Below are 22,892 nucleotides of genomic sequence, written 5' to 3'. Positions count from 1 at the left end.
TCTACTGTCCAACGCCAATGCACAACGGAAGTATCAAGACAATCGGTCAATTTGTTGACGAGTTTTTGATCGGAAACAATTTTCAAACTTAGTGTGACTGACCTTGACCTTTGACCTTGTAACCTAATTATCAATATGGATCATCTTCTGTCCAAGACTAAAGTACATGTGAAGTATCAAGCCAATGGGTCAAACCGTACACAAGTTATTGATCGCAAACAAACTGGTCTACCGACTGACATTTAGCAAAACAATATAACCCCTCTTCTTCGAAGGGGGGCATAATAAAACTAAACAAGAAATGTCGCAGTTGCCCTCGAAGTTTCCTTTTCTCGTTAGAGTAACTTGAATTTTTCTACAACACATTCATTACAATATTTATATATTTCTGTAAAATATAGTTACATAAACTGGCAAGTGCTTTCATTTATAGAAAATAAAGGGTTGCTGTGTTTAATGTTAGATAGAAAACCACAAAGCCATTTTTGGCCATCATTCGATAGTTTGTTTAAAGATGGGCAAGTATAAAATGCAACTAATTGGCAGTACACATTCAAACTATTTGTTGTTTCTTTATGTACCACAAATATGGGGAATAAATGCTTAAATTTTGACTGAAATACCAAACATTTCTGAGTAGTTCCAAAATTGAAAGACTGAAAACTGTGCAGCCAAAGTGAACATCTGGCGAGAGTAGTGTAAATTATATTGAGAGGTTTGTGTTAGATAAGTACATTGTAATGACAGTTTAGACAGAAATTTGTCATAACAGTTTAAACAGAAATTATGCATCATACATACTCAAAATATCAAAACATTACCATATTATACAACATTATAATTAAAGGCATTCAAACCATGGCAACAATTTACAAACAAATCATTCTCGCATTGCGCAGCTTTATATTCGTTATTATTAGCTATGTCTAATGTAAGTTTTTATTTATATTTCTGATACAGTTTTTGAAGTTTTATCTGACCCTTACCTTTGGCCAAGACTAAACGATACCTCATAACTAAGCATGGTTTAGATATCTCACTCCGTTCTAATACGTGAACAGTTACGAAGGGATATGATTAAGGATGTAAAGAGATTTCAACATGTCAGCATAAACGCAAGACTGCATCGGACGCAGCGGTGCAAGTGCCTCTAGTCGACTTGAAACTTTCATAGAGATGCCTCAACATTTTATTTTATTTAACATTCTAACACCTGCGCGAATACCAGCTGCAATAGTGTTTTTTTCCGTAGATTTGTTTAAGTACGAATACGCGTTTCCCGCTCATGCAGACCAACGGTACATACGGCGACCTTCTACCTCGGCACACGATCATTGACCGTGGTACCTAAAAAACGGCGATGGTCTCAATAGTTAACAGTCCTTCGCCGTTTTAAGCGTAACGTAGCGTATTCGAACAGAATGCCAATATTTCGAACAGCGTTGTCGTCAGTGCGACGTCACTGCCTTCAACATAAAAGCGAGACGGCACCGGAAGCAGCGACCCAGGTGCCTGACTAGTAGTCTGGAAAGTTTCGATGAGATGCCTCCGTATTTTGTTTTTTCAATTTAAACACAAATGCGTACTCAAACTGTAATTGAGTGTTTCCATTTAAATAGATTTTCTATCACCGAAAACGCGATTTCTGATCTTGGGTGCCAACGGTATATCAGGCGACCTTAAACATTGGCGCACGATAAAAGGTCGAGGGCACCAAAGAAATGGCGCTGGTCTATTTGATAACCAGTTTTATTTTTCCGAAGTTAGTGCAACTGGCTACTTTTTCCTTATTCAGAAAAAAAGGAACTGGGTTATCATTTTACAAAAACATAAGTAGGAATATACTGCAATACATATTTTGATACGCGAACTATATTTACAATGATTTTCATTGAATAATTGGTCTCTTTGGTTATTTTTCAATTATTTTTTTAGCAAGACAATGCCAGTTCCTTATTCGATTTGAATAAGGAATAAGGAACCAGTTCCTTATTCCCTATTCAAACCGAATAAGGAACGGAATATCATTATATAAAACTTAGAACAGGTGTACTGCAATTAAAGTTTTTGATATACAACCTACGTTTAAAATGCTTTTCATTGATTTATTGGTTTCTTTGGTTCATTTTGATTAAGGTTTTTAATCAGAAAATACCAGTTCCTTATTCGTTTTGTATACGGAACAAGGAACCAGTTCCTTATTCCTTATTCAAACCAAATAAGGAACTAGATTCTCATTAAATAAAATTTAGCAGCAATGTATTGCAATATTATTTTTTTTACATCTACCATCATTTCATTGATATTTAGTATTATTTGGTTAATTTTAATTTATGTTTGAGTAAGACAATTTCATTTCCTAATTATCTTCTTCATAATACTTGTTTTCAGCGTGTATCGTCAAATAGAATATACAATAGAAATGTGACAGAATACATTCATACAACATAATCAAGCTGAAGTAACACACACAACATCTGAAAAATAAAATATCCGAAAGTGATCGTCCGAAATACAGGCTTCTGAATAAGGAACTAACTTATTACCCAATTCCTTATTCAGAGACTATAACTTCGGATACTTAAATTCGGATCATTCTCGCAAAGCGCAACTTTATGTTCGTTACTATTGGCTCTGTTTAATGTAAGATTTTTTATTTATATCTCTGATACAGTTCTTTAAGTTTTATCTGACCCTTACCTTGGGCCAAGACTATACGATATCTCATTACTAAGCATGTTTTAGATATCTCATTCCGTTCTTAACGTAAACAGTTACGAAGAGATATGATTAAGATGCAAAGAGATTTTAATACGTCACAAAACAGCAAGACTGCACCGGAAGCAGCGGTCCAGGTGCCTCAAGAAGACTGGACAGTTTCCATGAGATGCCTCAATATTTAATTTTATTTAAAATTCAAACACCTGCGCGCATACTAGCTGTAATAGCGTTTTTTTTCTTCATAGATTTGTTTAAATGCGAATACGCGTTTTCTCGCTCATGCAGACCAACGGTAAATACGGCGACCTTCAACCTCGGCACACGATTATTGACCGTGGTATCGAAAGAACGGCGATAGTCTCAATGGTTGAGAGTCCTTCGCCGTTTTTAGCTTAACAGTTGAGCTCTGTATTCGAACAGAATGCCAAAATTGCGAACAGCGTTGTCGTCAGTGCGACGTCACTGACGTCACCATAAAAAATGTCTGCACCGGAAGGAGCGGCCTAGATGCCTCTAGTAGTCTGGAAAGTTTCGTAGAGATGCCCCCGTTTTTTGTGTTTTTTTTTTCAATTTAAAGACAAATGCGTTCTCAAGCTCTTATTGAGTGTTTCTAATTAAATAGGTTTTCTTTCACTGAAAACGCGTTTTTTCGATCTTGGATGCCAACGGTATATCCGGCGACCGTAAAGATTGGCGCACGATAAAAGGTCGCGGGAACTAAAGAAATGGCGCTGGTCTTTTTGATTACCAGTCCTATTTTTCCGAAGTAAGTGCAACTGGCTGCTAATTTTTCCTTATTCAGAAGAAAAAAAGGAACTGGGTTATCATTTAACAAAAACCTAAGTAGGAATGTTCTGCAGTACATATTTTGATACGCGACCTATATTTACAATGATTTTCATTGATTAATTGGTCTCTTTGGTCCATTTTAATTTATTTGTTTAGCATGGAAATGCCAGTTCCTTATTCGATTTGAATAAGGAATAAGGAACCAGCTCCTTATTCCCGATTCAAACCGAATAAGGAACTGGACTATCGTTATATAAAACTAAGTACAGGTGTACTGCAATAAAAGTTTTTAATACCCAACCTACGTTTAAAATGCTTTCAATTGATTATTTGGTTTCTTTGGTTCATTTTAATTCAGTTTTTTAATAAGAAAATACCAGTTCCTTATTCGATTTGAATAAGTAATAAGGAACCAGTTCCTTATTCCTTTTTCAAACCGAATAAGGGACTGGGTTATCATTACATACAACTCAGCAGCAATGTATTGCAATATTTTTTTTTTACATGTACCATTATTTCATTGACATTTAGTATTCTTTGGTTAATTTTTTATTTATATCTCTAATACAGTTCTTTAAGTTTTATCTGACCCTTACCTTTGGCCAATAATAAACGATATCTCATTACTAAGCATGTTTTAGATATCTCATTCCGTTTTCATACGTAAGCGGTTACGAAGGGATATGATTAAGGATGTAAAGAGATTTCAACACGTCACCATAAAATCAAGACTGCACCGGAAGCAGCGTTGAAGGTGCCTCTAGTCGACTGGAAACTTTCATCGAGATGCATCAACATTTTATTTTATTTAACATTCAAACACCTGCGCGAATACTAGCTGAAATAGTGTTTTTTTTTCGTAGATTTGTTTTAGTGCGAATACACGTTTTGTCTTCATGCAGACCAACGGTACATCCGGCGACCTTCAACCTCGTCACACGATTATTGGCTGTGGGATCTACAAAACGGCGATGGCCTCGATGGGTAACAGTCCCTCGCTGATCTTAGCGTAACAGTTGCGCTCTGTTTTCTTACCGTATGCCAATATTTCGGACAGCGTTGTCGTCAGTTCGACGTCACAGACGTCAATATAAAGGCGATAATGCACCGGAAGCAGCGGCCAGGTGCCTTTATTAGTCTGGAAAGTTTCATCGAGATGCCTACGTATTTTGTTTTTCCATTAAAAAACAAATGCGTATACAAGCTCTTATTGAGTGTTTATATATTAAAATTCATTTTCTATCTCCGAAAACGCGTCTTCCCGATCTTGGATGCCAGCGGTACATCCGGCGACCTTCAATAATGGCACACAAAAAAAGATCGTGGGACGCGACAAAATGGCGCTGGTATCGGTGGTTACCAGTCCTATTTTTCCGAGTCAGTGCAGCTGGTTACTTTGTCATTGTTCACCCGCGAAAAAAGAACTGGTCATCATTACACATAAAAACTAGGTAGAAATGTTGTACAATACATATGTGCGATACCCAACCTATATTTACAATGATTTTAATTGATTTATTTGTCTCTTTTTTTTTCCTTTTTATTCAGAAAATGGCAGTTCCTTATTCAATTTGAATAAGGAATAAGGAACTAGATCCTTATTCCTTATTGAAATCGAATAAGGAACTGGGTTATAATTAAATAAAACTAAGAAGAAATGTACAGCAGTTAAAGTTTTGGATACACAACGTGAAAAACAATGATTGCTATTGATATATTGGTCTCTTTGGTTCATTTTCATTTATTTTTTTTAGAAAGAAATCGCCAGTTCATTATTCGATTTAAATAAGGAATAAGGAGCCAGTTCCTTATTCATTATTCAAACCGAATAAGGAACTGGATTCTCATTAAATAAAACTTAGCAGCAATGTATTGCAATAATTTTTTTTTACGTGTACCATCATTTCATTGACATGTAGTATTGTTTGGTTAATTTTAATTTATGTTTGAGTAAGACAATGCCATTTCCTTATTATCGTCTTAATAATATTTGTTGTCAGCGTATTTCGTAAAATAAAATAAACAAAGAAATGTGACAGAATATATCTATATAACATAATCAAGCTTAAATAACACACAAATCTAAAAAATAAAATATCCGAAAGTGATTGTCCGAAATACAGGCTCCGGAATAAGGAACTAACTTATTTCTAATTCCTTATTCAGAGGCCATAATTTCGGATACTTTAATCGCATCATTCTAGCATCTGGACCTTACCTTTGGCCAAGACTATCCGATAGATGAGTATCAGACATGTTTTCATCATGTTGACATCGAATAAGGAACTGGGTAATAATTAAATAAAACTTAGTAGAAATGTACTTCAATAACTATTTTGTTATACCCAACCTACATTAACAGTGGTTTTCATGATTTATTGATCTCAGTGATTCATTTTCACTTATTTTTTATTAAGAAATCGCCAGTTCCTTATTCGATTTGAATACGGAATAAGGAATCAGTTCCTTATTCCTTATTCAAACCGAATAAGGAACAAGGATAAAATTAAATAAAATTGTAGACATGTACTACAATACATATTTTTGATGCCCAATCTACATTTATAATGATTTTCATTGATGTACTGGTCTCTTTGGTTCACTTTAATTTATCTTTTTGGCAAGAAAATGGCAGTTCCTTATTCGATTTGAATAAGGAATAAGGAACCAGTTCCTTTTTCCTTATTGAAATCGAATAAGGAACTGGGTTATAATTATAAAAAAATAAATAGCAATTTACCTCAATAAATATTTCAGTTCCTTATTCCTTATTCAAACTGAATAAGGAACTGGTTTATCATTACTTAAAACTTAGTAGAAATGTATTGCAATGCGTATTTTAAATATCCAACCTATGTATAAACAGGTATATAATGATATTCATTTATATGTTGAACAATTTTGATCATTTTCATTGATGTTTAAGTAAGAAAATGCCGTTCCTTATTCGATTTTGATTTATTATTTATAGTAAGTACATTCCAGTTCCTTATTCGATTTCAATAAGGAATAAGGAACCAGTTCCTTATTTCTTATTCAAACTGAATAAGGAACTGGTTTATCATTACTTAAAACTTAGTAGAAATGTATTGCAATGCGTATTTTAAATATCCAACCTATGTATACACATGTATATAATGATATTCATTTATATGTTGAACACTTTTGATCATTTTCATTGATGTTTAAGTAAGAAAATGCCGTTCCTTATTCGATTTTGATTTATTATTTATAGTAAGTACATTCCAGTTCCTTATTCGATTCCAATAAGGAATAAGGAACCAGTTCCTTATTCCTTATTCAAACTGAATAAGGAACTGGTTTATCATTACTTAAAACTTAGTAGAAATGTATTGCAATGCGTATTTTAAATATCCAACCTATGTATACACATGTATATAATGATATTCATTTTTATGTTGAACAATTTTGATCATTTTCATTAATGTTTAAGTAAGAAAATGCCGTTCCTTATTCGATTTTGATTTATTATTTATAGTAAGTACATTCCAGTTCCTTATTCGATTTCAATAAGGAATAAGGAACCAGTTCCTTATTCCTTATTCAAACTGAATAAGGAACTGGTTTATCATTACTTAAAACTTAGTAGAAATGTATTGCAATGCGTATTTTAAATATCCAACCTATCTATACACATGTATATAATGATATTCATTTATATGTTGAACAATTTTGATCATTTTCATTGATGTTTAAGTAAGAAAATGCCGTTCCTTATTCGATTTTGATTTATTATTTTTAGTAAGTACATTCCAGTTCCTTATTCGATTTCAATAAGGAATAAGGAACCAGTTCCTTATTTCTTATTCAAACTGAATAAGGAACTGGTTTATCATTACTTAAAACTTAGTAGAAATGTATTGCAATGCGTATTTTAAATATCCAACCTATGTATACACATGTATATAATGATATTCATTTATATGTTGAACAATTTTGATCATTTTCATTGATGTTTAAGTAAGAAAATGCCGTTCCTTATTCGATTTTGATTTATTATTTATAGTAAGTACATTCCAGTTCCTTATTCGATTTCAATAAGGAATAAGGAACCAGTTCCTTATTCCTTATTCAAACTGAATAAGGAACTGGTTTATCATTACTTAAAACTTAGTAGAAATGTATTGCAATGCGTATTTTAAATATCCAACCTATGTATACACATGTATATAATAATATTCATTTATATGTTGAACAATTTTGATCATTTTCATTGATGTTTAAGTAAGAAAATGCCGTTCCTTATTCGATTTTGATTTATTATTTATAGTAAGTACATTCCAGTTCCTTATTCGATTTCAATAAGGAATAAGGAACCAGTTCCTTATTCCTTATTCAAACTGAATAAGGAACTGGTTTATCATTACTTAAAACTTAGTAGAAATGTATTGCAATGCGTATTTTAAATATCCAACCTATGTATACACATGTATATAATGATATTCATTTATATGTTGAACACTTTTGATCATTTTCATTGATGTTTAAGTAAGAAAATGCCGTTCCTTATTCGATTTTGATTTATTATTTATAGTAAGTACATTCCAGTTCCTTATTCGATTTCAATAAGGAATAAGGAACCAGTTCCTTATTCCTTATTCAAACTCAATAAGGAACTGGTTTATCATTACTTAAATCTTAGTAGAAATGTATTGCAATGCGTATTTTAAATATCCAACCTATGTATACACATGTATATAATGATGTTCATTTATATGTTGAACAATTTTGATCATTTTCATTGATGTTTAAGTAAAAAAATGCAGGTTCCTTATTCGGCTTGAATACGGAATAAGGAACTGGTTCCCGTTTCCTTATTCGGCCGCGAAAAAGGAAATTGAGTTTAAATGAAAACAAAAATTAGGAAATGTACTAGATTGCATTTTTATATCACATAAATGTTAAATAAGTATACAGGCTTAAGGTTTGGTTGATTTGAAGTTAGAATTCGAAGTAGATAATGCCGGCTCGGGTTATTCAAAAAATCCTATTAAAACGCTGAGAAGAAACATGAATATGTATCGTTATACACAAATTAAATGTATTCTTGTTATTTAGCTTTGATTTAATTAAGAATTGTTTGCATTATTTTTCTTAAAAAGCTTAGTCAAATATGTTAAGCGTGAATAAGGAATAAGGAACCGTTATTTATTCCTTATTCGAATAAGGAATCGTGAATTAGGAATAAGGAACTGTTCCTTATTCCTTATTCAAATAAGGAATAAGGAACTAGGAAAAAGGAACCAACTTACTCTCCATGGACTATGTCCTTTTTGGAGAAAATGAACTTAATTGGAAACACATATTTACCATGCCATATAAAGCAACTATTGAAAGCACACTGAGAAATTTTCAATATATATACATCCATAGAATTATAGCTACAAATAAATATCTCTTTAAATGCAAATTATCTAACTCAAATCTGTGTGACTTCTGCGGTGAAAACATCGAAACTATAGAACATCTTTTTTGGGAGTGCAAACACATCCAGCCTATTTGGAATCAATTAATATCTTTTCTTGAGCAACATCAACTAAACGTTAAACTATCTTTCTGAAATGTAAGTTTCGGAATTAACTCATTGAAATCAATAGACTGTAATAATATTGTGAATTTTATGGTTATATTGATGAAATATCTTAAACAAAAAACAAGTACCAAATTTTAATTGTTTTGTCCATAGTCTTAAACTAAAAATCCAGATTGAGAAAGAAATAGCCCTCCGTAATGACACATTACAAATCTTTGAAAAATGGAATCGGATTAAATTCTCATAACGTTTTGTCCACTTATTTTCATTTCACTCTAATGTTAGTTTATCTCTCTAAAATAGTTTTGTTTATTTTTTTTCATTTTTTTTTCAATCTGACAATATCATTGTGAATATACAACAAAACACACAAGTCCAGTATGCTTTCTTTCGACTTTATACAACTCATCATTTTTCATAACTATTCCTCTGTTGTTCTTTTCTTTTCTCTCTATTTTTTTTTATATATTAGCATATCTTGTATAACATGTCTGAACTTTATTGCTTTGTACAATCACTATGTTGTATGATCATATACATGTTTACATTGTATGTATGATATTGAATAAAAAAAATGAATAAAAAAAAAGTAATAAAGACAATATGTGTAACGGCAGCTTGGCTGAACATTACAAAATAAACAGACATATGCAATCAGTAAATAGTTAATTTCATAATTATTTTTCGAAAAGTTATGATTAAATAAAGTATCTTTCGAAGTATTTTTAAGAGCAGATATCGATCACTATAATGTTATTAAAAAATATTAAGTTGATTTAATTTTTAATAAACAATATGTATAAGATTTTGTGTTGTCTCATTCCCCTTTTTTAAATGCAGATATAAGCTTATACAATGTTATTAAGAAATAAATAAAAAAAAATATTTATATAAGAAATCACTAAATGTACTTCGTTTAGAATTCTTATGGAAGATTATTGTTATTTTCATGTGATCATAAGTGCATAACAATAATGTATGCTTGACATAGAGTTTTTACAAATTTATACATGTAATAGTAGAGTTAACTGAAAGATCTATTACGCGCTGGTTATAAGATTGTTGGTTAAAAACTTTGCACAATGAAGTTCGCAAAAACGGATGTCAATCTGAGGCGGTAACAAATAGGATTATTTTTTCAAAGATTTTCAGATTAACATGTAAAAAAAACAATTAGGTTTCATACACATGGATCAAAGATTTGGCAAATTAATAAAAATATTTTTTTTCCAAATGTTTTTAGATAAACATAGAAAAAAAACAAATACGTTTCGTACCCATAGATAAAAGCATTAACACATTAATGAAAACATATGTTTAGGATTAATATATGTAATTGAAGTACACATAAGTTTCAAACACATGGATCAATCCCTTAACAAAAATAATTGCAACTTCTATTTAGGATTAATATATGTTATTTAAGTACACATGCTTTAAAAGGTGATTTCTAAAAACAGTTTTGCTTATGTTCCATAAACTTATAACATAATCTTATAACATAAACATAGCTAAGGTACAAGTTAGATATGCCAGTTTGTATGATAAGCAGCATAATAAATAGTTAGACCTAAAAAATCAATAACTCTAATGTGTAAGTGATAATTTCTATTTACTTGCATGATCACATCAAACCCTATGCTGGAAACATTTAATTAGGAGCATTAATGTAGATAATAATTGGTTTGTCTATTTTTGATTATGTTAACACATAAGTTAATTTTTATTTGTAGAATGAATATAGCTATATAATCAATTTTAATACAAGTGAGAACTTAGGTTTAGTTTAAACCTATTTATTTTAGCTCGATTGCGTCGAAAGCCTTAGGCTTATATAAACGCTCTCGAGTCCGTTTTCTGGGCCTAGAACCAGTACTTGGTGTCTTTGGGGGAGATCTAAAGAACGCTCCCACGGTGGGGATCGAACCCGTGACCTCCCGGTCGCAAGGCGGACACCATATCCATTACACCACGGCGACCTTAAACTTAGGTTTGACAAGCATGTTAATTTTGTAACATAAATACATTTTAGTTTGAATCACTTTTAATTTCTTTTTAATTTTTATTATCAGTTTAATTTAATCAGCATGTAGAAAAGGTATATAATTTGACAAGCGTGTTACCTCTCCTAATAATTGTGTAACTGATCTATATGAGAAAAGAGAGTACTCTTGAAGACATATTAAATAAGACAGTGTAATTACATTATACATCCAAATTTCACTCAACACTTAAAAAAAAGTCATATGAAAGCGAAAATGAAGTAAGATTTTTGTTAATATATTAATTAAGGACTGCTATTTATAAAGTGTTAAATGAAAAAATAAAAGGATGATTTAAGTCTTCCACTTTTAACAACAATACATTTCAAATTAACCTATTAAATGAAAATTATTGAATTGAAGGTATTAAAGTGCATAAGTTATCTAGTAATTGGTAACACTGAATGACTGGGTATTGAGTTAAAATTTGACAATAGCAGATGTATTTATATTTTGAAGCATGTACTGAACCCATCAAAAAAAAAGTCATGCTTAGTTACATAATCATATGAATGTTATTATTATTAAATATGTTTTAATCTAAATTAAATAGTTTCACTGGATTATTGTTACATGCATAATATGGTGTATCAAAATACAATTCTAACACTATCATACATGAGGAATACATACATGTTGGATTATATGCACACAGAAAGGAAAAAAAAACTGTATATATAACACACTAATACAGATTTTTTTTCTAAAATCAAGAAAAATCAAGGGTCATGCTAGCAGGGATAGCAATATTTATATGCATAGTATTTGGTATCAGCGTAAGCGTAATGATAACAGTAATCCAACAAATTGTGACAACAGTGCTTCATTCAATGATACAACATCTTCAACGCACACATCAGATAGTGATGCATTTGACCAACTTAGAAACTTGAGAAAAGGAAACAAAAATAAACCTATCATAAGTTATATAAACATAAACATCTTACGTTATAAATTTTCTGAATTGAAACAAGTGCTCGATGACATTTTAGTTGTCTCTCTATCGATAGCGGAAACAAAACTTGATGAAAGCTTCAATAGTTATCTTTTTCAAGCACAAGGATATAAAATGGAAAGGCGGGATCGAAATTCGAAAGGAGGTGGTTTGATGACCTTCGTTAGAGCTGATATGCCTTTCAAAAGACGACACGATATTGAATCGAAGGATTTAGAATGTATGTGTTTCGAACTCACACTTAAAAAGAGAAAATGGGCTATCTTAAGTGTTTATAAACAGCCATGTATGTCTGACAAACTATTTGAAGCATATTTTACTAAATGTCTAGACAAAATGTATACACACTTTGATAATGTCTTATGTCTCGGAGATTTAAATTCTAATATGTTACGGCGAGACAAATGTGTGTCACTCCTGAGTGTCTGTGATACCTTTAGCCTCCATAACCTAGTTAAAGACCCAACTTGCTTCATGAAAAAAGTGCATCCCCTCCCTTATTGATGTTATTCTGACAAATTCTAAACATCTAGTGTTCAAGACAATTAGTTTCAATTGTGGCTTGAGGGATTGTCATACTTTTATTGCCACTTCCCTAAGAGAACAGTGCGACCCAATTACTAAGGACAAGGTCAAATACCGAAGTTATAAGAATTTTAATGAAGAAGATTTAAACAATGATTTAGCCAAAACTCCATTTCATATTTCCCACATTTTCGATGACATTGACGATATTTATTGGGCGCACGAAACCCTTCTAAAGCAAGTTATTGATGAGCATGCCCCTATTAAAGAAAAAAAACCAAGAAGTCACCCACCACCCTATATGAACTCTACTTATCGAAAAAATATCTTTAAAACCCGACAGGCCAAATATAATAATAATAAAAACCCAACCCAGGATAATTGGAAACAATAAACTACACTCCGAAATACCAAAACCAAAGTTAAACGGGATAGTATCACGGTTTACTTTAAAGAATGGTGCGACGGGGGCCCGAAGTCGAAAGACTTCTGGCCGACAATCAAACCGTTTCTATCACAAAAGTCCGTAACTAAATCAAACAGTCAGATCATCCTAAAGGAGTCAGAGTCTGAAAAGCTTATCTCGGACCAGTCCGTTGTTGTTGACAAAATGAATACTTTTTATGTCAATATAGCCAAACATATTGTAATAAATACTGCTACCCAGGTTAATCAAGATCATCCAAGTATTAAAGCAATACATGAGAATACACCTAAACTCCAATTTGATTTTATCCCTGTAACGACTGAGAACATTTTTAACAGTATTAAAAAACTGGATAGTAAGAAGGCTACAGGAGTGGACAATACACCGCCAAAGATCATTAAAGCTGCGTCCCCGTGTCTTGCCCCTCCCATAGCTGATCTAGCTAACACTATTTTAGAGAAAGGTCAGTTCCCAACCCAACTTAAACTAGCACAGGTTACTCCCATTTTTAAAAAAAGATGACCCCTTCATTGAGACAAATTACAGGCCAGTTAGTATACTTCCAACGATGTCTAAGTTAAACGAACGCCAAATCTGCAACCAACTGAATCTGCATTTCAGTCAATTATTTCACCCCTTTCTTGTCGCCTTTAGACCAACGTTTGGTTGTCAAACTACCCTTCTCCGCATTATCGAAGACTGGAAAACGTCCCTTGATGAAAACAAATATGTCTGCACCATTCTAATGGACTTGTCCAACGCATTCGACTGTCTTCTCCATGATTTGATTATCTAAAAGCTAAAAGCTTATGGTCTCTCAGATAATGCCTGCAAGTTAGTCAAAAGTCCAAAGTTACTTATCCAATAGATCCCAAAACGGTTAAAATTAATAATGTTCACAGTAGCTGGCTAGAAATAACTAAGGGTGTGCCCCAAGGGTCAATCCTAGGTCCGCTGATATTCAACATCTTCATAAATGACATTTTCTTTTTTGTTAAAAAGTCAACCCTCTACAACTATGCTGATGACAACACTTTATCTTTCTTTCACACTAATCTCAAAGTTTTCAAAGATATCATTGAATCTGAAAGCGCGGACCTATTCAAGTGGTTTGATAATAACCAAATGCAGGCAAATCCCGATAAATTCCAAGCCATATGTCTAGGAAATAAAACAAATAAAGAGGTCAAATCTTTCCAACTTAACAGTACAGTTATCTCATGTGAAGACGAGGTTAAGCTTTTAGGTATTGTGCTAGACTCCCAATTATATTTTGATAACCAGGTCACAAACATCTGTCAAAAAGCATATAGGCAATTAAACGTCCTACAAAGGTTAAGTAAACTCCTAAACTTCAACACAAGAATGGTTATCTTCAAGCCCTTCATCCGATCCAACTTCAACTATTGTCCAATCGTGTGGCACTTTTGTAGCAAGGCGAATACTGAAAAGCTTCAGTATAGAGCCTTGCGAATAGTCTATAATGACTATGACTCTCCATATTCAGTCCTGCTAGATAAGGCGAAGTTTTCTACCCTTCATCCCAGCAGATTAAGGATAATTGCAACAGAGACATACAAAATGATAAATTGTATCTCGCCTGAATATATCAGAGATCTTGTCAATTACAAGTCATCCTCATATAATCTTAGGTATGAGAACACACTTGTAGTACCATCAGTGAGGACAGTTGCACATAGAAGAACTCATTTAGGTTTGAGGCTGTCCGGGTTTGGAAAAGTTTGCCAAATCATATAAGGACCGTAAAGAATTCACGAGGCTGATCCGCACCTGGACGGGCCCCAAATGTGGATGTGCCATGTGCAATTGACCTCTACTTTGTGCTTGTGTTGTTGTTTGTTTGCCTTATGTTCCTTATTATGATTTAAATCAGTCAGTTCTATGTGCCTAAATGTCTCGTCTCTCGTGTACTTTAAATGTTTTAAACATATATATATATATGTATGCTAGGTAGCTATTATTCATGTGCTTTATGCGTTTAAACATGTATTTATGTGCTATTCTTGCTTTTATATCTTAAATTTATTACAGGTCTGCTATGCTTTGTTTTAATTGTTTAAATGTGTAAATTATATGTTTTAATACTGAACCATGCAATATAACTTTAATGTAGTTTTATGTATCTTAACCTTGTCTTATATGTATGTGTTTGTAACATGCAAAATATTTCGCTTTTAATGTACACTTGTACTTTATGTGTGTTTTATGTGTTTTAACTAAGTATTGTACTGTATATGCTTATATAATATGCTTAATCTTTCTTTTAGCTCATTTATACTTGTTATACTATATACATTTGTGTGTCGGGAAATAGCTCATGAGCTAATGTTTATTGTTGTTCATATCCGACGTAAAATAAAGATTCTTGTATCTTGTAAATATATTTCGTATTTATAATATAATGAAAGGAAAGGCATACATAGTGGGTAATTTGCAGACGGTAAACAATTTAAACACTCAAACAAGTTTATTTCGTTTGAAATCAAACGTGTGCGTCTGCTCAAGACGACAACCAAAACTAATTAATTGATTTCAAAATAATATTATACCATTGTAAATGACTGATATATTTAAATGAATCAATATTATAATTTACATGTACATTTCTGATATAAATATTGTCTCAAAAGCCATGAAAACATGTATTTACATAATTTATTCAAATATATGTATTGGGTTATATGCCATTAATCCATTTATTGACACGTACAATTCAACATACATATTTGGTAAAATATATAATAGTCTGTATACAAAAATAAACAAATGTGCACGCTATTGCTTTTTTTTACTCATCATCATTATCGTCATTCCCTTGACCAAATTGGAAGGGGGATGAACGAGGGGCGACGACAGAGAGATACTCCACCAGTCACGACTGTTGTGGGCTGCTGTAATAGCTCATCAATTGGAGGGGGGGGGTACGTGCACTCTTTCACATTTTCCAAATAGCTATTATTCTAACGTCATCGACAGCTTACTCCCTCTAGCGTACCCTGGAGCACAATTTTGCACAGTGAGTCATGCCTGGTACCGTATAGAAACCATGCAAGCTTTGTCAATTGACGGTCGTTAGGAGGGGTTCTTGTGGGCAAACCTGTGCTGCTGTCATGTTCCGGACGTACTCGTTGGTCTTGTGCTTCATGTAGGAGATGCAGAGCAGTCTTCGGAGAAACTTGTGGTCATAGGCCTGTATCCTGCGTTCTGTGCCCGCGTGAAGTGTCCAGATTTCCGAACCGTACAGTAGGATGGAGACTACGAGGGACTAGTAGAGCCTGTAGGTTGTTAAGAAGCTGATTGTTCACAAACTGCTAAGTCTTGCCATCGCGAGGTCACCATGACAATTCTTATTTGGACCTCAGCGGTGCTAATACAATTATTGGACAGGGTTGCTCCCAAGTACTTGAAGCTGGTAACTTCTTCCAGCTTCTCGACGTTCAAAGTGATTACTGCACTGCTGACGTTCGTGCTGGTCACCTAGTTCTTTGACTTCTCCATATGTTCCTGCACTTTCATTGAGTATGATGGTGTACTTCTTACGTCTAGGTTCTCTTCTCTTGTCGCAGAGGTTTATGATCTCGGTAGTCTACAATGGCTTCTTCATTCTCTCTCTCTCTCTCTCTCTCTCTCTCTCTCTCTCTCTCTCTCTCTCTCTCTCTCTCTCTCTCTCTCTCTCTCTCTCTCTATCTATCTATCTCTCTCCGTCGCTCTCTCTTTCTCTCCCTCGCTCTCTCTCTCGCGCTTTCTCTCTCTCTCTCTCTCTCTCTCTCTCTCTCTCTCTCTCTCTCTCTCTCTCTCTCTCTCTCTCTCTCTCTCTCACTCTCTCACTCTCTCCCTCTCTCTCACGCTCTCTCTCTCTCCAAAGAACTTCTTCGGCCGATAACAGCAGGACTTCCTTAATGTTGTTGGTGATGGTGTTGATGTCATAGTCTGCGGTGTTCATGGCTTCAAACTTACTCTCTGTGCTTGACATGAATCTACTATCTCTGGATCGTTCAGTTTTCCAAAGTCAAATCACGTGCAAGGATTCTTTGTGATGCGCTTGTTATTTAACTCCAGCTTGATGGTGTTGAGCACTAGGTCATAGTCACCCCCGATGACTGCGCCAGGAAACGTTGTTGTGTTCGCCTTGTTGATGCTGGACTTGAGCCGTTGTTGCATTGTATGAACTCAATCTTGTTGTGTGCTTGCCCATTTGGAGCATGTCAGGTCGCTGTTCTGGAAAGTTTGTGAGGGTGCCTAATAACTTGATACAACTCTACAATATTAACCTTATTCTCGCAAAAATTAAACGTTTCAATACTTTGCTATAAATGTCATCAGTTTTGTTAGTGAATACTGGCGCATTATAAATGTAACAAAACACTTAACTCCAATAGTTTATAAGGGTAACTACGGTACTTAGGTAGAATGATACATGTAGTTTTTGAAGGAAACAGAGTAAACTTACTTTTGTCCGCCACTTAGAAAATAAGTGAACCGTTCCTGAATTGATTGTACTGCTCTATAACCGCTTACGGATAGTCTTTCCCATTGCACAGCAGCTTGATAGACGTGGAACTGAGGGACTCGTACAAGGCGGGAGGCTGCTGGTAGGGGGCCAAAAGGGTATGATATGTAGAAAAATTGGAGAATTGGAAAATATTTTATGAGTGTTTACAAACTTTAACACAAGGGTTTTTGTTTACTAGCATCGCAATACTGATAATAAAATAATGATCAAATAAAGTTTAGTTAAATATCATTCATATTTTCTATTTAAACTTTATCTTCATACACACTCATGTAATATTTTTTATTAATAATCGTATTTCAACCAATTAGCTAGAGCTTTCATGATCTCTTCCATTAATTTCAGTTGTTACCAAAATTTCAAGTGAACAATTAGCTCCAAATATTGACATAAAATACACTCTTACAAAATACTATGAAATCACAATTTTAAATGTTTAACAATGATGAACTTGGCTAAACACACAGCTGAAATTACAGAGTTTGTAATATACTGTAGTCTGATTTTCGCAATAATGAAATCAACAGTTTTCATTATAGTTTACATTGAAAAAATAAAAGTTTTAGGGATACTGTAATCATTATTTATACTGAAAACTTTCACACATGTCAACAGTTTTGCAAGACCACAAATTTAGTAAAAGTAATCTTTGTAGACCAAAACTATTTATTACAATAGCAATACAAATTCAAATACTAGTATTTTATTTTCATAAATCAAAAATGTCGATAAGTCAGAGTTGTCCATACCTTTACTTCAGCCATTGGATTGGACGCATCGAGAAAACTGGACCGAGCAACACAGCTTTCGCAGCGTCTCTTAAACGTGAACTATTTGCATTGACACTGTCCATTTAAAGGGGCACATGTGGTGTTCAAACTGCCAGCCGGATCGCAGTCAAACTTAAGGCGACTTAGTACAGGATGAAATACACAGTGGTAATTGGAAAATAAAACTAAGTAGACGGACATAGTGACCCCAGCATGGACCGGGGTAGTATACTACAGGGACGTAAACGAACATATCCACAAAGTGCCACCGTAGCAGTACCGCTACTGGATAGATCTACCCTGGCCGAATGGGCTTTGAAACTTAAATACGGAGTTTTATATATAAATGAACAGTATACGCACATGATATGGATAGCAAGTGATATAAAGACAGATACAAAGCGTAATCCACGAAAAACTTGAGAACTTCGCACACCAAGTTTTTTAAACGAGTACAATAAACGCTTACGGTAAAAAATAGGACATATTTTATGCCTGCAATAAACAAGTTTACAATAAACAGAAATATTGCAAACAAATAATTATATTATTTTTACCTTAAATAAGATCTTGTTATTAATAACGCAATGAAATGACCAGTAATATGCATTAAACAACAATATGTTTAATTGAAAGTTACACGTGGATAAATAAATTAAAAGCAGTTGATCAAATAAATTTTGCATGTACATGTATATAAAAATTAATATACCAATTAAGCCAATACAAGAATGTCAATCAGAGGTGTACGTGTAAACACATGCAGTGTAATTATACATAAATAATCAATATTAGTTTAAAATTTAAGTAGTAAAATGGTCGAAAGCGTGCTAATTTTTGTCATATTTTGTTTCTTGACTAGTCATATGCATGGAATACAATATGTATATAAGAAATGTAAATACATGTATATATAAATGTATTGACATCATTTAACCGGTTTTGTTAATTTTTTCCGTATATCTTTTTATACGATAAACTTACCTTGACGAATACTAAACCTGAATAACCGCAAACTAACCAAGGTTTAAAAGTTATCGAGGGGTACATTTAACCAGCGTTTATACAATCGGGTTCAGGTGATCCAACAGAAGTACCCCGTGCAGTTGTGGACGAGCCTGTACTGGCACAAGGCAATACACAACAAGCTTGCCGTCCAAAACTGGGAAGGGCTTTCCCATAAACACTGACAAGTTGAAGTATTACACAGGCCAATGTGAGATTTCACTGGCTAGCTCAGTTCCTAAAGCTCCGAACTCTGAATCAGCAGTGTTAGAGTTCACATTCCAACCTGGCCATATAATATATGTGGGGATTGGCAATTACATAATGATCTCCCCTTACCTAGGTTTCATGTAGTTGTGATTGACTTGCATGTGTTTGTACACATAGTATTAGTAAAGCCCTAGTAATGTCTGTACGGATGAGGATATTCCATTACCAGACGATGTGTCGCATACAACTTCTATCCACCATGGTCAATGGTCAAATGGTCAAAGTCAAAATGCATTGTCAAAGGTCAAAGATGTTCATTTCTGCTTTATAACTCATAATCGCACGAGGGTATTGTGATTACATCGGACTACTTTTCCATGGTACAATACAAACTCGCGCAACTCCCTTGTTTTAGTTTGAGGCTTATGATTACAATTCAAGGTACAAGGGAGTATTTACAGGATATAAAAGGAACTTGTGTCCCACACATCAATCTGGACAATTGCTGTTATGTCAATATGTTTGTCCAGGTCAAGTATTGTGCTCTTTCTTATTTGTTTCCTGCATTGGTCAAGTATATGTTTCGTAAGCGTATCTGACATCCTATACAATGCCATGTTTTTTTTTATGTGATCTTAATATAAAAATAGTTTGTCTTTTCAGGATATGCACGCTTTCCAACAGATACATCCATAATTCGGTAAAAAAAGATCAATACATTTGGTTTCCGAATACAGATTCACACTGGGATAATCTTCTTCATACACAATGGAACCGAAACATGCATTTACTGCGGAGTTTGCCAATGGCCTCTCGGTGGGTTAAGTGATGTTTAATCGACCCGATATGAACTTTTGCAACAGTCAGTGGAACTATATTACGCTGGTTAAGAATAGAATAACCAGCAGGCAACGATTGATGTAAAGTACTATAGGACGGAAAAGTCAGGAGAAAAAATAACATGGCGTTGAACATTTTGACATCTTACGAGTTCCTGCTATGAAGTATTCCACCAAACTCTGAACAACGTTTTGAACAACAAACTAGTGCTTGTTTTATTGCAAATTGTTTTCATTAAACAACAGTTAATTACGAACACAAGTCTGCAATTAGTTGTACCAGAGTCAAGTTGTATCAAGCTTCTTACGCCATTTGTGGACTTTTGCAAATACTTAACATTCCATAAGTTAAATTGATCTATTAGAATGTATTGTTTCTTAAAAAAATTATTAATGTGTTATAAACACCAACACATATTAAAAAAGTAGACAGTAGAACATTAGAATCTACTAATACCATGAATTTTAATTGTCTGCGTGTCTGATATTGTTCAGCATTTGGATGCTATTCACGTGACGTAGCGTACAAATGCACGCCCATGGAACTTCCCGAAGCATTCGATCAATGTGATTTATGTGAACGGTGACGGGTGCCTGCCATATCACCTCCATACGGACCAGAGCAAGGACGACCTCATCACGGAGGTGTACAATTAAAAGAACTCGATGCAAGACTTCACTGATATACTGGTGAGTTTATTTAAATATGTTTGACATTCTTGCATACTGGTGATTATACCAATAATTAACAAGAGCTTCGCGGTCGGAGACATATGTCCCCCAAACAGGGCTTTGAACTAGTGACCCCAATTTCAATAGGGGTCATCTATTGTCCAAGGCCAATGCACATGTGAAGTATCAAGCCAATCGTTTAATCCGTTGACAAGTTCTTGATCGGAAACAATTTTCACACTTAATGTCACAGCGATCTTGACTTTAAACCTAGTGACCCGAAATTCGATATGGGTCATCAACTGTCCAAGGCCAATGCACATGGGGAGTATTAAGTCAATCGGTCGATTGGTTGACGAATTGTTGATCAGAAACGATGTTCCCACTTATTGTGACGTGACCATGACCTTTGACCTATAGACCCCAATTTCAATAGGGGCCATCTACTGTTCAAGTCCCCTGCACATCAAGCCAATCGGTTAATTTGTTGAGGAGTTATTGATCGGAAACGATGTTCACACTTATTGTGACAGTGACCTTTGAAATAGTGACCCCAATTTCGATAGGGGTTATCTACTGCCCAAGGCCAATGCACATGTGAAGTATCAAGCCTATCGGTCCATTCGTTGATGACTTATTGATCGGAAACGATTTTCACACTTTTTTGACAGTGACATTGACCTAGTGACCCTCATTTCAATATGGGTCATCTACTGTCCAAGGCCAATGCACATGTTAAGTATCAAGCCAATCTGTCATTTCGTTGACGAGTTATTGATTGGAAACGAACTGGTCTACCAACAGACAGACAGACCGACCAACAGACCGACCGACATCCAGCAAAACAATATACCCCCTCTTCTCCGAAGGGGGGCATAAACAGAAAAGATGCATGTTGTTCCTTAGACAATGACTCTTGAGCAACAAAAAGGCCACGAGAGCAATTCATCCTGGATTGAGCTCGTATATGACTCTTACATGAAATGTAAAATGTTGTATTGTCAAACGCTTTGAATATTGGACTACCTTTACATGTTGTTATGGTTACCCCGCCATCTAGGCCACAGCTATAATTTTAACAAAATTTGCTTATCTGATCTTGTAAGATAACCATTTTGCACTTTCACATGTTTGGTAAATTCACTTTAAGATCAACAGAAGAATTCTAACTTAATAATACAATTTAAAAAGGAATACTATATAATACCATTCAAATTAAACACAACAAATAAAACAATTATTTAGAGCTAAACAACGATGATTTTGATGACCTGTAATTTCCGTATCGCGTTCGGCCGCCGCTATGTTTCGCCGATTACGTAGTGTCGAACACCACTGCGCATGACCCAGAACGACCTCCATTGTTATTTACAGTTAGCAAATTTAGCGAAAAACGTCGCTGTATACAGGACTGTGTTGATCATTTGCTTGCATTTTATGGTTTTTTTTCAATCTACGATGAGTAAATCACGATTCGAATTGTTACGTGACATTGCGGATCTACAGATTATACGATTGTGCAGTGTGCAGCATTTGGATGCAATTCACGTCCTGAAAACAGTGGGTTCTTCGGCTTTCCAAAGAACGATACTATCAGGCGCAAATGGATTCTAGCCATTAAGTTACGACGGATAATCGACGGGAAAGCGGTGAACTTTACGCCCAGCAAATATTTAAAGCTTTGCATAAACGTTTTGAATATTTTATTTTATAACAAATTTTCTCTAATAAAACTTCCATTAATAATGTTTTGCTTATCTTTTTATTTTGTTAATTGTGAAAAAAGGGCTCTTTAGTGTTTATAATGCTGCTATTGCTGATATTGCCTTACTGAAAACAAGTTCATATT

General features: G+C 34.1%; 3 protein-coding genes across 12 annotated transcripts in view; 2 read left to right on the top strand and 1 right to left on the bottom strand.

Annotated features, from left to right (window-relative positions):
- The window catches only part of LOC127879508 (uncharacterized), a 155,631-nt gene extending 149,486 nt beyond the window's left edge, over nt 1-6,145 (top strand). The window contains exon 3 of one of the 2 annotated variants that reach the window (XR_008049127.1): nt 6,136-6,145. The gene's annotated coding sequence lies outside the window, so the exon portion shown is untranslated. Of the gene's footprint in view, nt 1-5,058; nt 5,069-6,135 lie in introns of those variants that run through there. The other variant, XR_008049128.1, reaches the window with a different exon arrangement.
- Nucleotides 1-22,892, top strand: part of LOC127879510 (protein SDA1 homolog) — a 317,665-nt gene that overhangs the window by 60,826 nt on the left and 233,947 nt on the right. The gene's annotated exons all lie outside the window — the stretch shown is intronic.
- Nucleotides 1-22,892, bottom strand: part of LOC127879511 (thyrotroph embryonic factor-like) — a 292,222-nt gene that overhangs the window by 87,691 nt on the left and 181,639 nt on the right. The window lies entirely within an intron of this gene.

Source organism: Dreissena polymorpha, chromosome 4, assembly GCF_020536995.1.
Source record: "Dreissena polymorpha isolate Duluth1 chromosome 4, UMN_Dpol_1.0, whole genome shotgun sequence".
NCBI lineage: Eukaryota > Metazoa > Mollusca > Bivalvia > Myida > Dreissenidae > Dreissena > Dreissena polymorpha.
Note: the sequence above shows the minus strand (reverse complement) of the source record. Positions and strands in the feature narration are given on the sequence as shown.